The sequence below is a fragment of the Equus asinus genome, chromosome 12, assembly GCF_041296235.1.
Source record: "Equus asinus isolate D_3611 breed Donkey chromosome 12, EquAss-T2T_v2, whole genome shotgun sequence".
Lineage (NCBI taxonomy): Eukaryota > Metazoa > Chordata > Mammalia > Perissodactyla > Equidae > Equus > Equus asinus.
The window spans coordinates 3672544-3688809 of record NC_091801.1 but is presented as its reverse complement, the minus strand read 5'-3'; the positions used below and the strand labels follow the sequence as shown (position 1 = coordinate 3688809).

General features: G+C 38.8%; 1 protein-coding gene across 23 annotated transcripts in view; it reads left to right on the top strand.

Moving 5' to 3' along the window:
- The window catches only part of RALYL (RALY RNA binding protein like), a 654295-nt gene that overhangs the window by 539517 nt on the left and 98512 nt on the right, over window positions 1-16266 (top strand). The gene's annotated exons all lie outside the window — the stretch shown is intronic.

Here is a 16266-nt window from a genome sequence, read left to right as displayed (position 1 = left end):
CCAGGGCTGACCCTAAGTAATCTTTGTTTTAAACTTATCAGGAGTTTAGAACTCAGTATGAGAGTCCTGAGAAAAACTTTCCAAGAAGAATGCTATATAACTCAACAAATACTCAACATGGAAAAAGTGGCATGACAGTGAGAAGATACTGCTGTTTCTTAGATATGTCTTCAAAGTAAAGTGGGGTGAATCATGCAACCCAAATGGTTCTGCTGACTGGATATTTTAATTGCAGCTAAATTTCTCCATTCCCCTCCGAGAAAATGATTTAAACAAGATTGTCCAAAAGTATGTATGAGTCTTTCTCCTGACTGTTCATTTAAGAGGATAGGATCATAAACGAATGTAACAGACACATATGAACTTACTAGGTAACAGGTAGTTTACTGTAAGAAGCATTATTCAAATGTGTGACTTTTAATTTAGTCCCTTCCCAAAGGGAATAAATGCATGAGGTATGGTCTAAGGTATCAGTGGACGTGTGACTATGTAATACTGAGTCTTTCTAGGACCCTGCACACCTCACTCACATTAATTTTAATTCTGTGTTCAATAAAAAATTATATTAATGAATAAATCAGTGCTAAATATTGCACACTTCAGTCCATTGCCTGCTAGTGTCTTAAAGGACTTGTGAATGTCTGTTTCTAGAAGTTGCTTTCAACCTCACAGGCTCCGAGATTTACAAGCTAGCTCTATTAGTTTAGGCAGTTACTTAAACTCCCAATCTTCAGGTCCTTATTTGTGAAACGGTGATAAAAATAGGATAATTTAGATCAAGCATTTAGCACTGTTCTTGGCACGTAGGAATTGCTCATAAATTTTAGCTATTATTACAGTTCTAGAAGGTATATTCATGTAAAATGCTCTAAAAAGTCAAGCAGAGAGCTCTGAAATTGTTCAGAGAATAAAGCTCTGTTTTTCAGGCCATGATTTGAGTTACATGTGGAAACCAAAATTTTTTATAATAGAGAGAAAAGAATAAAAATTGTGAATGGAATAAGCTGTGAAACAAGATGAGTACAGATATTCTGTTTCATATTTTAATGATAAACACTAAATTGTCACTTAAGTTTTTTAATGGGAAGAAATATTGATAAATTTTTAATTCACATCTCTTCTTAATGTAAATTAGGGAGTAAAATTCCTCCTTTGATAAATGTGCTACAGTAATTATGGAATAAAAATTTTTTTTTTACAGATTGGCACCTGAGCTAACAACTGTTGCCAATCTTCTTTTTTTATACTTTTTAGTTGTAGGTCCTTTTAGTTGTGGCATCTGGGACGCTGCTTCAACATGGCCTGTTAAGCGGTGCAATGTCTGTGCCCAGGATCCGAACCAGCGAAACCCTGGACCACTGAAGCAGAGCGTGTGAATTTAACCACTGGCCACAGGGCTGGTCCCCAAGAAATAAAAGTTTTAAATGCCACAACATAAACTCAATCAGAATATACCAATGAAAAAAATTGTCAACAAAAGTTATAACACAAAGAAATAGTTGCTTATAGAAAAAGATCGGGAAATTGTGAAAGGAAGTTAAGTGAAATCTCAGATCTCAGACCTTCAACTAGATGTTGACATAAAAGGAACTTCTTTCATACGCACTAGTAGATGTTTAATACAATAATGTTATTAGGAAAAATAAAACACAAACTTTAGCCCAGAGTGAGGCAAGAAGGCTCATCCCAGAGTCTGATTCTGTTCACCCAGGGTAGGTCAATGGATGAGTGTTTCCCAAGGCCCTCTGGGCAATTCTGATAGCAGCCAGGCCTGGAAACCACTGTGGACATCACACTTGCATCCTCCCCCATCCTTTCCTTACACACGTACACAGGTTGTCCTTATAGACACTGATGGCCTCTGAAATCTCCTCAGAAGTCTTAGAAATATAGCCTCCCATCATCTCGCTGTTTTGGATGCATATGGTGGAGGTGCAGAACTGTCTTGGAGTTCCTCCATCGCAGACCAGGAGAGATGCAAAGAAACCAGAGGGTGTGCCAGGAAGTCTCCATGTGCACGAGGAGCACTGCCTCTGCTCAGGCGTGTCAAAGCTCATTCTGATGTTGTCCGAGACCTAAGGGGGGATTATATTAAAGTTTAGATTATTAAATAATCTAATTAAGTATTTAATAAATAATTTTATTAGATATTAATAAAATGTTTTATATTTTAAATTATATTTTATTTAAATGTATTATTTATATGTAATAAGTGTATTACATATATAAATTTATTATAAGTATACAATATAAGATATATTTTTACTATAATAAAATAATTTAAATAACAGATTTAAAAATTAAAATTCTTTCCCATCTAATAGTGAAAGTTATCAGTTAATCAACCTTGTTTTTTAGCATGGAGCTTAGGCTGGAGTGCTAAACGAGTACCAAATGGCCAGTATTCTACTCATCCTCAAAACATTGCAATTTAGAGCAATTAAGAAAACTCTCCTGGCAAATGCTTCCTTTTGTGTGGCATCAGATAGATTCTGATTTTGGAAACAAGCTGGGAGAAAACAGACATCAAGTTTGCATTTAGAAAAGTGAACAAGAACCGAATGATCAACTCAATTAAGATTCTAGAATATAAATCTTAGTCTAAAATCAGTCAGCCTTGAAAAAGCTTTTTACTGTTTTTTAATAAAAAATACAGGTAAGGAGTAACAAAGCTCCTGCTCATTTGACGTGAGACTCACCGTGTAAAAGGACGTATCAAGATGATGCATGAGTTCTCTTCAAGTACAAGCGACGGTTGACACTTTGCAGACACTGAGCCCCTTGAAAAATACACTCAAGGCATCAAATGAAAATTGCCATGTGAATTATTTCTTCTTACCTCTTCAGCATGAAGTTGACCGTTTTAAAAAAAAACTTTTAATATGAATCAGTTGTATTTTGGGATTTGAAACTTTGATTTATACCAATTTTTCAGTTGATAAATTGTTGCGTGAGTAGGTTTATTAGAAGAATGATTATTGCCTGGGTAAAAAATTTCTTCAGACTTCTTCCACCATATTCATATAACTTAAATACCTGAAAATAAATTAAAAATTATATTGACATAGCTCAGAATATACTATTTCACAGGCTTGGCTGAGAGACGTTAGAAAACATGTCAAGGGTAAAAAATCTCGACATTATTGTATTTATCCCTATTGAGACACTGGCTGTAGGAGTGAGCTGATCACGGTCCAGCCAAGCCTGGATCTCCCGCATTCCCTGAGATATGCTAGGCCTCTCCCATTGAGTCCAAACAAGAGGGAGCGAACACTCCAGGGCAGCAAAGCTCGCCCTGCCTTCGAAACTGATCCGCACAGAATTGGTAACTGCCATATTTTGTTCAGTGATTTTCCTTGGCGGCTACTTCCCCCTTTTCTTTCCAGTCTTGGAACTGAATTTGGATCTTCAACATACTTCTGCTGTTGTTTTGGAAACATTATTAAACGTTCACACTCCTGTTAGGTCAAACATTCACACTACTTTACTCTCACCCAGGTTCTGTATAAGACCTTGTATTTAGTAGCAGACGCAAGACATTATTATACTACTAGCTGCTGTTTTAAGAGCCTAAACTCTGTAATTTGATTCCCTTGGTTTGAATCAAACTCTATTGCTTCCTAGCTAGGTGCCTTGGACGATTTGTTTAACTCTTCTAAGCTTCATTTTCTCACTGGAGGTAATAACCAACTCTTAGGGCTGTCATGAGTGAGATAATATTGCAAAGTGCTCAGAACTGTGCCTGAAACACAGTAAACAATTATTAATTATTATCAATATTCTGTGCAACAATTAAGTTATATTATAAATCTTTCCTAAGGGAGTAAAGTTCCATTGAATTACAGAAATTCCAACTAATTGCATCCAACAGCCTGAATATTCTAGAAGCATGGTAATGGTATTGAGTTCTGGGAATAGAAGTTCAGAAGAGGCTGAGATCAGCACAGGAGTGAAGGACGGCCTTACCTGGGAGAGCTGAAGAAGAAGATAGAAGGGAATTAAGAAGTAGCATCAAGACGGGAAGACAATTCTGGAATGTATTTAGATTTGTATAAAATATTGAGCACAATATTAAAAACTTTAATAATAAGAGCATGAAAAAAGGAAAGCAGTGCCAGTTTAGGCATAGTTGCTGTAGAACATCAAAAAGTAAAAGCAGGATTGTATGACTGCTGTAATTAAGAAGTTGTCTTAATTTAGGAATTGAGAAGTTGAAGAAATTGGCCAGATTGTCAGGAACATTTTCATGACAAAGGGTAGGAGCTGAGTTTGTCCTCAAGGTGAGGTAAGAATTCAGTACAGGAGCATTAAGAGTAGTGTTTCTGGGAGAAAGAATCCGGTGAGTGGCAGCAGAGAGAGGAGCCTGAATCAAGCATATCAGCATATCACACAGCCTCGCCTAGCAAGCTCGAAGGTTCATGACAAGACAGGAGAGAAAGAAGATGGGTAATGGATGTTTATTGAGAAATTACATGAATGCCAGGAGCTTCCTTTTTATTCTATGAATTCAGTAGAGTCATTGGATGTTGTATGTTTATTTGCTTGTCTGTTTTTAACTGAAGAATGATGTTATCCAAAGAGAAGTCATAGCCCAGCCACTTAGAAAGCTGTTGCAATAGTTCAGCCATGACTTGAAAAGACTCAGAAATTGAGCAGAATGAAATCACCTCACACCTGTTGGAAAGGCTATTACCAAAAAGACAAAAGATAACAAGCATTGGTGAGGATATGGGAAAAAGGGAACTCTTGTCCACTGTTGGTGAGAATGTAAATTGGTGGAACCACTATGGAAAGCAGTATGGAGGTTTCTCAAAAAAATTAAAATAGAACTACCGTATGATCCTGCAATCCCACTACTGGGAATATATACAAAGGAAACGAACTGAGTATCTCACGGAGATATCCGCACTTCTGTTAAAACTGGAGCACATCATGCTAAGTGAAATAAGCCAGATGCAGAAAGACAAATGCTGCATGATCTCACTTATGTGTGGAAGCTAAAGTAACCAAATTCAGAAACAGAGAGTAGGGACTGGCCAGGTGGCATAGTGGTTAAGTTCATGTGCTCCACTTCAGCAGCTCAGGTTTGTGGGTTCGGATCCCAGGCACTGACCTACACCACTCATCAAGCCACACTGTGGCAGTGACCCACACACAAAATAGAGGAACATTGGCAAAGATGTTAGTTCAGGGCCACTCTTCCTCAAGCAAAAAGTGGAAGATTGGCAACAGATGTCAGGTCAGGGTCAATCTTCTCCACCAAAAAAAGAAAGAAAGGAAGAAAGGGAGGGAGAGAAGGAGGGAGGAAGGAAGGAAGGTGGGAAGAAAAGAAGGAAGGAAGAAACAGAGGATAGAATGGTGGTTGCCAGGGAGGTGTGAGAAATGGGGAGACAGCATTTCAGTTATGCAGGATGAGTAAGCTCTGAGGATCTAAGGTACAGTACGGTGACTATAGTTAATAAGACTGTGTTTTATACTTGAAATTTGCTAAAACAGTAAATCTTAAGTTTTCTTACCACACAAAAAAAGTAACTATGTGAGGTGATGGATCTGTTAATTAGCTTGATTGAGGTAATCATTTCACAGTGTATCCATGTATCAGTCACCTTAAATGTATACAATTTTCACTTGTCAAAAAATAAGGCCTCTCAAAGAAAAAAGGAGGGAAAGGAAATACCTGATGAAATATCATTTTCTTTAGGTGAGGGACATCTTAGAGGTTTCTCGACTAAACTTGATGAGATCATGGTTACAGAATGACAAGCTAAAATCCAGGTGTAGTGCCAAAACTAAGGGAAAGTTAACAAGATACTGTCCCTAAGCTTTAAGCCCACCCACCTGACATCATGGAATCACTAATGGCCAATTCAATGCCTATCTTTTGATGATGTGGTTTCTATTTTCTCTAAGACTCCAGGGAAAAAGGGATAAGGGGATAAAGCCAATTTTCCTCTCTTAAAAATCTATTTTTTTAGACTCAGACGGTGCTACCACAAAATTAATGATTCCTTTAGCAGCTGCACTCGTGTCATTTTTTCCGAGGCCCTCCAGGCTGCCTCTCTGGAGAGCACACAGTTTCCACCGCGCTATTTTTGCAATCTAAGGCAGTTGTGCTGTGAGGCCTGGTGCTACAACCGTAATTTTAATTTATCAACCTGCCACTCAGCGAAATGCTGTAAAAACATTTGAAAGCTGAAACCCATCATTTATTTCTGCACCTGTCAACGGTACTCTTCTGTACTTGTCAAAATCATTTAAACTGCTCTATGACGGCGTATACAATATCACCAATAAATTGGGTAATCAATCACGTATGTTATATTTTGACAGTGGTGTCTTGAACGCATGGATTCCAGAACACATTTTTAAGAAGCCAGAATTCATTACTCTTCAATAATAAAATACAGTAGAGTCATCAAAAACAGTCTTGCTAGTCCTTACAATTTTAAAATTTCTTAGGAAGCAGAGGATCTGATTGTGACTGAAATGGCTTTTATTTCTTCTGTGAAATGTTCTCCTCAGGGAAAAGGAAGTGATTGCAGATTACAGCAGGCAGGAATCTAGTGTTACTTGGAAGGAAGAAAATACACAGGATCATTAAGTAGATTTATTTAAGTTCTGCTTATAAAAAAAGCAGTGGTGCGGGACTTTATAGCTGACGATATTTCACAAGAGTGCTTTCAGCACTTCCGCTACTATCTAATTCGTTCATATAGTAAAGTGTCACATTAAGCCAAATGTCACAGTTCATATCAGTTTTACTTTGAAAATTGGTATCATTATATATCATAGGCAACCTCCCCCAGATTTGGATGGGATTTTTGGTCATAATAAATTAAGGCATTTAAAAGTCAATTTATCATTTGAGATATATGTGCATGTATACGTAGAGAGAGAAAAAGCACCTATTCCATCATTAAATCTGTTCAACCCAGTAACAAATCTCATGTCATGCAGGCTAGGTGTCTATTTAAGACGAAATGTTGTTAAAATTGTAACTTTAAATAACCTTGGCCAAATAATCTAACTATACCTTCTAAACTCTTGGCTGTAGCAACCCTTACCACTTAATTATTTTAAAAACTCAAGTTTAATGAGAAGTCCTTTAAAATCTGTGGAGGATCTATGATCACTCCATATCACACAGTTCTAAATTAGCCCAACTAATTTATACACACCCCGTACCCATACATAGGAAAATAAATAACTAAACTTGGCATATGTACGCCTCTTTCAGAAGAAGAACTGACCCACAGTGATATTATGGAATCAAAATTTAAACAATCAAAGCTTTGATAGGTATATTAATTTATACAACTGCCACTGTTTTCTTATCGCCACCAAAAGTGTTTTCAAGGAATATGAGACGTTTAAAGCATCAATCACCTTGGAAAGTATAAGTAGATAGTCTGACTGATGAAAGATATATTTACTGATGCAAATGTGAGTGAAATAGAAGTGGTGGCTCAGATGACTTAGATGTCGTATGCAGAAGTACTACCTGAAGAGAGTGCTATTGATTCCATTTGAAATAAGATCTTAGTCTCACATACTTTTAAAATCAGTTCTGAAAACAATGACTCACTAGAAATAGTATGCAAAATAAACAAAGTGCTTTGATTTCATTCATTTGAAATCAATGCACCTCAAAGGAAAGAAAACTAATTTGGCTTACTTGAAGAGAATTAAATCTTTCTCCTTTTTTTTTTTTAACTCCATAAAATTCATCTAAAGCTGACTTTCCAATTGAATCACAATTGATTATCTAAATAATTTCCTGGCAGTATAAACAACACTCTTCTTAGAGGGTTCAAACTGTTGATTCGCCTTTATTTCCATTGCTCAATGAAGCTTTACTGATTCTCATATAGAGAAACTAGATATTATAACTCTGTTAACACTCTAACACTGAGGCACAGAGATATGGTGTAACCTCCATGAAGACACACAGCAGGATGGCAGCCATTTTGGAATAGAATCCAGCCTTGGGGTTTGCTCAGAGAGCTGCTGATTTCACACAGGCTAACACCTCATGCTCTCTTCTGAGTTTCGTATTCATTTGAATCATCATGATGTCTATATAATAGCATTAATTATTCAGGAAAATAATTATGTACATAAACGTTATTTATGGTGTTTAGAGGCATTGTGAAACCCAGATTGCATTATAAAAGTGCTGGCACAAGTTTTAAAGTCTCACTTCCTAATTAAACTCTGTTCATTCAGCCGAGAGTGACTGATCTTTATTTCATCAATCTTAAAATGTGACCTTTTCAACACTTTTAATGACATTTTCAAAGTACAGAATACTTTTTGATTCAAAAGATTTCCTACTTAACTCTGCAGAACAGATCAGTTATCACAGTATAATCGATAGCTGCCAAATAGGAGCAAAAGCCAGACTTCACTTATGTTTTAAGAGCTTATTAAGAAAAAAGATGCTTTGAGCAGCTATATTTTGGCATGCCAACTAAAGTAGATGTTAAGGTGAAAAATCAGCCTCCAAATGTTTCATGTTTTGAGAAACCTTATTACTTCTTTGGTGAAAATTTTTACTAGATCACGTTAAGAACTTAGCATTAGAATCTGCAGGTCACGTTCAACTTCAAAATAATGGAGGTTTAACTCAACGGTAGGCGACCTTCAACCATAGCATCCCCTTAGCTTCAATGAAAAGCGTACAGAAAATGAAACACTTGATGAGACATTTTTCCCAGATATTGGCTAAATTATCATATCATCCAAGCGGTTTTTCAATGAAGTGTGCATTGTAGCCCAATTGTATACTAAAAATCTTGAAAAGCGTTTTAAAAAGCAAGGCTTTCTAGAACAATTATTTTAAAAATGTCTTCCTTAATCGTGGGCCTTTGATTATCGGCATTAATTTCTACAGGCCCGTGACAGACTACGTCCACCAAAGACCACCAGGTCATAGATTAGGGGGCTGCCAATCAATCTAAGCATTCAGTCCGAATTTTCCTCAGTCACCAGGTTTTGGGTTGAAGCTCTTGAGAAAAAGAATTGATAGCGTTGCTGCCCTTTGTACAATGAACAGCCATCCAATTTCATTAAGTACATCAATTCATTATTTGAAGGGCACTGTGTGTGTCCAAAGTACTATGTGTAACAATGCCAGCTGCTATTCTAAACCAGCCTGCTAGGCAGGGATAGTTTCTTATTACTGTCACTGAATGTTGGGTTTTCCTTCCATATCACAACACCAAATCATCCTTGCTGGAGAACTTAGTAAATTATTTAGAGACATTTATCTTTGACAATGACAGATGAAAGGTGGCACCAAATTATTTAGACTGAAATCTATAATATGTTGAAAAATTCTGCAATTCACGTTGTTTTTGAGAACATTTTTCATTGCTTAATGTCTAAACCTTCAAAGTGCCAACCAGGGGTTAAGTACGATGTCATGATGCTATTTCATTCTAATCAAGACTTCATTTCCAGGATCTTTATCTTTGTTTCTGAATATCAATCCAATTATATTTGGGTGAGATTTATTCAGTGCAAATTTCTGTTCGAGTCATATTGCTATGTGCAAAGCAAGATACACAGGTGGACTAGACAGTGTTTCTCATGGTGGATTTGATGTGGGCTCGGAAAGCCAAGGAGTCGAAAGAAAGATTTCTTGGACTTTCAAGGTCTGGTAGTAGTGCTCCTTTATTCAGAAAATAGCACAGGGAAGGACCTGTGGGCACAGAAGAGCTGCAGCATGGGGACAGGACCCATCGGCAGTAAGAGCTGCAATGGGTTGAGGGTAGGGCTAAATTTCTAAGGCATGGGTATGTGAGTTATTTCTTTACAAGACAAAGGAAAGATCATTTAAAAAATTGTTAAAATGGTATCAGTGCAGGTGAGGTCTGGTTGTTGAGTGGTCCTATAACTTCGGTTAAGAATCATGTTGGATCAGGTCAGGATGTCCTAAGCTTCCTGGAGGATGATGTAGATTGGTATGTAGGGCAGGACACCTTGGGCTTCTATCCCTGGTGCAGCCTTGATCTCATCATAAAATCTCTTCTGAACCCATTTGGCCCCGAAATCTTTTGGGGATATGGACAACAGTCAATCTTCTGTAACTACTTCTGGCTGTACAAGGTCGTAGAGCTGTCCCTAAATGGGGCCATAGGTACAGGCAGGAAGTTCAGTGGACTGAAAGATTGTGCCCGTGGAGTCCAAGGCTGACAAGGTGTACAGATCCTCTGGAGATGAGAGAATCATTTGACAAGAAGTGGTCCAGGAGGCAAAACTTTGTTGACATGCAGACGAAAAACAACAAAATAGACAACAAATTATAATAAGAAATACAATCAATATGATTAACCTAATGAATAAAGCTTTGATAGTAGTCAAGAGACCTAGACCTGACCAGCAGTCCAACCAATCATCTAGGGATAAGGTAGGGTCAGACATGGATTTAATTTGGTGGCTCATGTCAGATAGGAAGCCAGAGATATTTTGACCACATTCGGTTTTTAAAATGGCAGAAGTGCCCCCCTGTGCTGCTGTCAAGACATCCAGTGCCATTTGGTTTTGGAGGACTGCTTACACATTTGGGATACTTCTAAATTGAGCAGCAAAAGGCTATGTTGTGTATCATTTAATGCCTTCATGGTAAATTTGTTTAGGGCTTCCATGTGCCACATGATACTTTTGATTCCTAATTGGGGAAGGAAAATTGAGGCAAGATGATCATACCAGTGGAAGACAGCATGGGTCCAGCATTGTCGTAGGTTGGGTAGGTTAGCAGGAGGAGATTGAGTAAATGTAGTTCTACCTTGCATCCAGACGAAGCCTAGGGTGTATCATCCAATCCATCCAGTTGGCAGCCAAGGCCATATGTTGGAGCCACATAACCAGTGAGTGCCATTAGGGGCTAACCAATGTGTGCTGGGCCATCTATCCCAGTCAGTCCCAAACCAATAAGTATTTTTTAAGGCTATAATATGAGAATACAGATAACGGGGAATTTTTCCCATAGGTCGGGTGCTATTAGGCCACACATCCCAAATATGATTGGTTCATTCCTAACATAGAGTGGCCTTTTGACTGAGTTGACCACTAGTAGGAGTGAGCCAAATATATTCATCCCAAATTTGCTATAGTCCATCCTGTGTGCGTCGATAGGTTGGGGACTTTACCTTTGGAGCCTGTTGTTTATGATCCACCTGTGACGAGGCAAATCTAGTTAGTATTTGGGCAGTAAAGTTGAAGGGAAAGGTTTGATTGTGGCCAGGGAGCTCCCAGGTATCAGAGACGGATGGCCACAAGGAGACATTATGATTAGTAATAGATGAATCTTGTAGAAGAGAAGAGCTAGAAATATATCCATGAATGTGTACTACAGCTTCTACTGAAACATAAATTTTCTCTCTAAAATCACCCTCATTTTTACAAAAGATAGCCAAATTTAGATGAACTGGTTTGCAAAATAAGTGTAGCTTCAATAAAACTTGGTCCAATTATTTACATAAGTGCAGAAAGAATAGCAATTGGTCATATAGGCTCTTTTAAATCTGCTTTGCTGGAATTTTTTATGAGGAATCTCAGATTGAATTTTAAAGGTCTCTCGAGGCCAGAAAAGCAAAGCCAAGGACTTGCCATCAGATTCTGCCTGCAGTACCTACAGATTTGGGTGGATTCCTCTCTTCTTGAGGTCCCCCAAAATATTTTGAGGTTCCTTGCACCTGCCAGATAAGCGAGCTTCCTTACTTACCAGGTAAGATTGCTGGAATCTCTGTAAACAAGGTACCAGGCCAATTTCCAAGTGGCTTTATTCCAGAAAGTCCAATCTTTGTTCCTGAAAAGCTGTCTTGTCATATCTGAGCCTGTATGTTTCTCTCAAATATGACATTCCAATCAAAGCCTTGATAATATAACCAATGTGTCCTGTTATAAGAACAGATTCTTATTGAACTTATACAAATAACTATATTGCCACAAAATAACAATACTCACTCACAAAGAATTTCCAAATTCTAGAGGTATCAGGTAGGGAGAAAAAGATAAATGTTTCACTTCTGCTCATAAAGGTATAATTTCACTAAATTGCTGTAAGTCATAGTTAGTATAAGAGAAAGAGAAAAAGATTTCAGTAAATCTGGGAAAACAAAACAAAACATCAAAAACTCAACATTTCAAACAAAAGTTATAAAAAATTATAGTCATCCTCATTAGTTCACACAGTCCTGTATAATCGATTCTTGAGCTTAATCTTCTGTTAGCAGATTTATGAGCTCAGTTTCTCTGTTAGAATTCTCTAATCTCTTACCCAGTTCAGTTTTACAATCTGAAAGTTTATCAGAAACCTGTAGTTTAGAATCTTGTGTCAGAATTGTTTCAATGAATTTCTCTGAAGATGAAGCATATTTTGCAAAATCAAAAAGCATCAGAATAAAACAGCAACAATCTGCAAATGACAAAAGACTCAAAAGGGCTCAAAAGACAAAGAAACTTGGCTACTTCTGTGACATACAACACTTCAAGATAATAACTAAAATTATGGCTGACAACCAGGACAGATCAGAATTTTAGGAATGGTATGTAATTTTAAAACATTTACATCAATAACATTTATCCACGTAATACCACCTAAGAAGTTCATCATTGCTTATTTGACAATGCTTCCCATGTAGTTTAATAGACCAAATACTGGCAACTCTGAGGACATACCTATTTCAATCAAACCAACAAACTTAAACAAGCTTTCGTTTACCAAAGATTCATCTATATCATGTTAACTTGAAAGACATTGGGTTAAATTCTACTACATTTAGAATTTATGTAAGTGCTTACTTTAAACCAATTAAACAGAGCTCTTGATTTTGACCATACCATCTGGAGGTAAAATACCACACACATATAACACACATATAGACACACATACACAGAGTCTCCACAGCTATTGTTTTAAAATTACTACCAAGAATCAGGTACAGTAATACAAAGGTCACCAGTTATGAATCCAAATTTTGTTTTGAGTCTTTTTACCAATATTTGTGGAGAAGACACTCAAGGTGCTAGCTTTTTTGACAAGGGCATGCTTATGGCCATTTTTCCTTTTCCTTTTCCTCAGTCTTAGGAATTAGTGATGAATTAGATAGTCCCCAGAGGATTTGCAAGCTCTTTGAGATAAGGGAAATGGGTGGAACCTGAATGCCTCTAGAGCTGCTTTTCCAGTCTTACAAAGATTTTCCAGGGACAGTTGCTCTTGATTTCTCAGAAACTAGGTTGTAACTCAAATGGCAGTATAGCTTGATCTACCTGTCCAACTGCATCATAAAGGCACAGAGAAACCCCTCAAGTTTTCTCCCAGATGGAGTTTCTGGGGCATAACCCATCCAATTGAAAGTGTTTCCAATTAAAATGCACCCAAGGGGTTTGTCTCCGGGGATATGTGGGGCATCCCCCATGGCAGTAAAGCTGGTGTCCAACTGACAGCAGGGCTGGAGAAAGGGTGCAGAGCCTGACTGCGGGCATCAACATAGTTATAAGATTTAGTCACGTCCCGCTCAGCCCGGGCACTTAGTCCCAGAGCTAGCACAAGGCGAGGCAGGGAAGCAGAAAGCAAAGGCCTGGAGGCTTGGGGCTAGGGCTCCCAGTGCCAGGGTTGACAGTTAAGTCCCTGGCAAAAGGGTATCAAGTTTTCAATTTTACAGAAGGCCCAGGTTCTGCTCAGGTCCAGCCTGAACTTAACCTCAACTTGGTGACAACAGAGCAGGTAACAAATGAAACAGACAAAGAAAGGAAAAGAGAGCAGCCCTCACCCTCATGGCCTTTTCCCCAAGGGTTATCAAGATAAGGGTCATACAGCAGTTCTCGTGCTGGGGCACACAACACCAGCAGGACAGTCCACAGAATAAATAACAGGTCTCCTATCCTCATAACTGACTCATTAGGCACCTAAAATACTCAATGAGTCAACCGCCAAGAGAGGGCACCCGACTTGGGGTTGCCGGGGTGATCAGGCCTGGAAACCAGAGTGGGGGGCTCCCAGAGGTGGAGCCTTTGACACTTTAAAGATTTCTTTGTCTCTCAGCTGCAAAGCTCAAAAGGAGACCAAAATGGCCACTATAACTTCAAGAGAGATGAAAGAAAAGGGTCCATTACCTTGAAAATCCCCCTGAACCTAGGGCAGCTTCTTACCCATTGTTCCTCCTGTCGGGTGATGGGGGCATCCCCCTGCATTGCATTCCTCGTATACCTTCCCTATTCTGCCTGGAAGTAATAGATGCCTGGTGAATGGTCCCATAGGTAAAAGGATAGAGAAATACAGTAAGGAATTTTCTGCCAATCTGGGGGACATTCTACCCAATTGCATCCTGGAGCCATTCTCCTAAGAAGGGGTTCCCACACGCAACTAAAGGTTAGTGTTTGGTACTTTCCTTGAACCAGAGTCCTAGTTGGGACTTTCCTGTGGTTCAGAGTGTGGTCAGGAGCCATAGGGAGGGATACCAATCCAGCCTTAGGAAAAGAAAACTGCCATGGGAGTCTTGGAGATTGGCAACCGTCCTAATGACTTAAGTGGTTGACCCACGCCCATGTAAAATGTATATTATATTAGAGATAGGGTTAGGAAGGAATGGATTGATTCATTCTACATCACCTTCAGGCTTAAGGTACTGATTCTCTTCATGATAAATGCCACGATTTGCCCCATAGAGTGGCCATGGGCAGCAAACGTGGATTCATACAGCTGTCTGAGAAAGTTCCCGATGAAGAAGTGAATTTAGATTCATCCTTGAGAAAGAGGAAAGCACAAGGAAGAAAAGGGCACTTACCAGAACTTAAGCTCACAAGCCAATGAAGCAAGATCCCTGTACGGACCACTAGAAAAAAATGATGTGGGCTCAGCGAGCTGAGTCGTCGAAAGAAAGATTTCCTGGACTCTCAAGGTCTGGCAGTAGTGCTCTTTTATTCATAGAATAGCATGGAGTAGCATGGGGACAGGACTCATGGGCAGTAAAGAGCTGCAACATGGGGACAGGACCCCTGGGCAGTAAAAGCTGCAATGGGTTGAGGGTAGGGTTAAATTTTTAAAGCATAGGTGTGTGAGTTATTTCTTTACAAGACAAAGATCATGAAAAGAAATCGTTAAAATGGTATCAGTGCAGGTGGGGTCTGGTTATTGAGTGGTCCTATCACTTTGGATAGAAATCAGGTTGGATCAGGTCAGGACGTCCTATGCTTCCTGGAGGATGATATAGATCGGTATGTAGGCCAGGACTCCTTGGGCTTCTCTCCCTCAGGCAGCCTTGTTCTCATCAGATTCAGTAAAATTATGCTAATCCACCCATGAATTGTTTTTTTTTTTTTACCAGTTTGTGACTAGTGAAGTACAAAAAGGAAGAGAAAGCATTTATAAACTCTTATAGCATTTTGATACTGCTGTGACCTCCAAGAGTATGATTTTGTATTTTATGAAATTAACAGCCTGTGATAGATTGGAAATTTAAAAAATAAAAGCCTGGTCCTTCACCACAATAAGTTCAGAAGACTTGGACAAAGCTGTGTCTTTGCCTTCAAGGACATCATCATCGAATGAAAAGGATAAAAACAAATAAGCTGGTGTCTGTAATACAAGGCATTGCTTGGTAATTCTGATCTGCTAAAGAAGATAAAAATAGGCAAATATCACATAAGGCATTACTTGATAACTCTTGGAAGACAGGTAATAAACAGAGTTGTGGGACTATTAACGCATGATGGGACCCAGTCAGGCCGGGTTGCTTTCTGTTCTGAAGATGGCTAGTAGGACCATTTGGCTGCACCATGCACCAGAGGGTATCTTAGAAGAGACACAGAGTGACATAACTGAAAAGTTAAACAATGACGACATCAAGGGAGACAGGACTGACTGTGTTTCAACCCTTCTTCAGCTCCCTCTCCCTTTTCCCGCTCCTGCCTCCTCTTTCTTCTCGCTTTCCCTCCTCTTCTTGTTCCCTGACTCCTGCCTCTTTCCCTCCTTCTCTCCTTCTTTTCTCCACTCTTCCCTCTCCTCTTCCTTTCTCTCTCTCTTACTTCTTCCCCTCTCTTTTTTCTTTTCCTTCTTTCTACTGCTTCTCTTTTATTTTCTTCATTTTAAAAATGTATGCCTTCAAAAGGACTTTAAATCCTCTTGTCTGGTCCTCAGTGACCCACTTTGCTTTGTAATAGGCTCACCATTAGAAGGAAAGTTAGTGGATGTGAGATGTTTGCTAGGTGCTAGAAACCACATTAATTTCTAACACTCCAACCTGTCCTCTAGCTTCAATG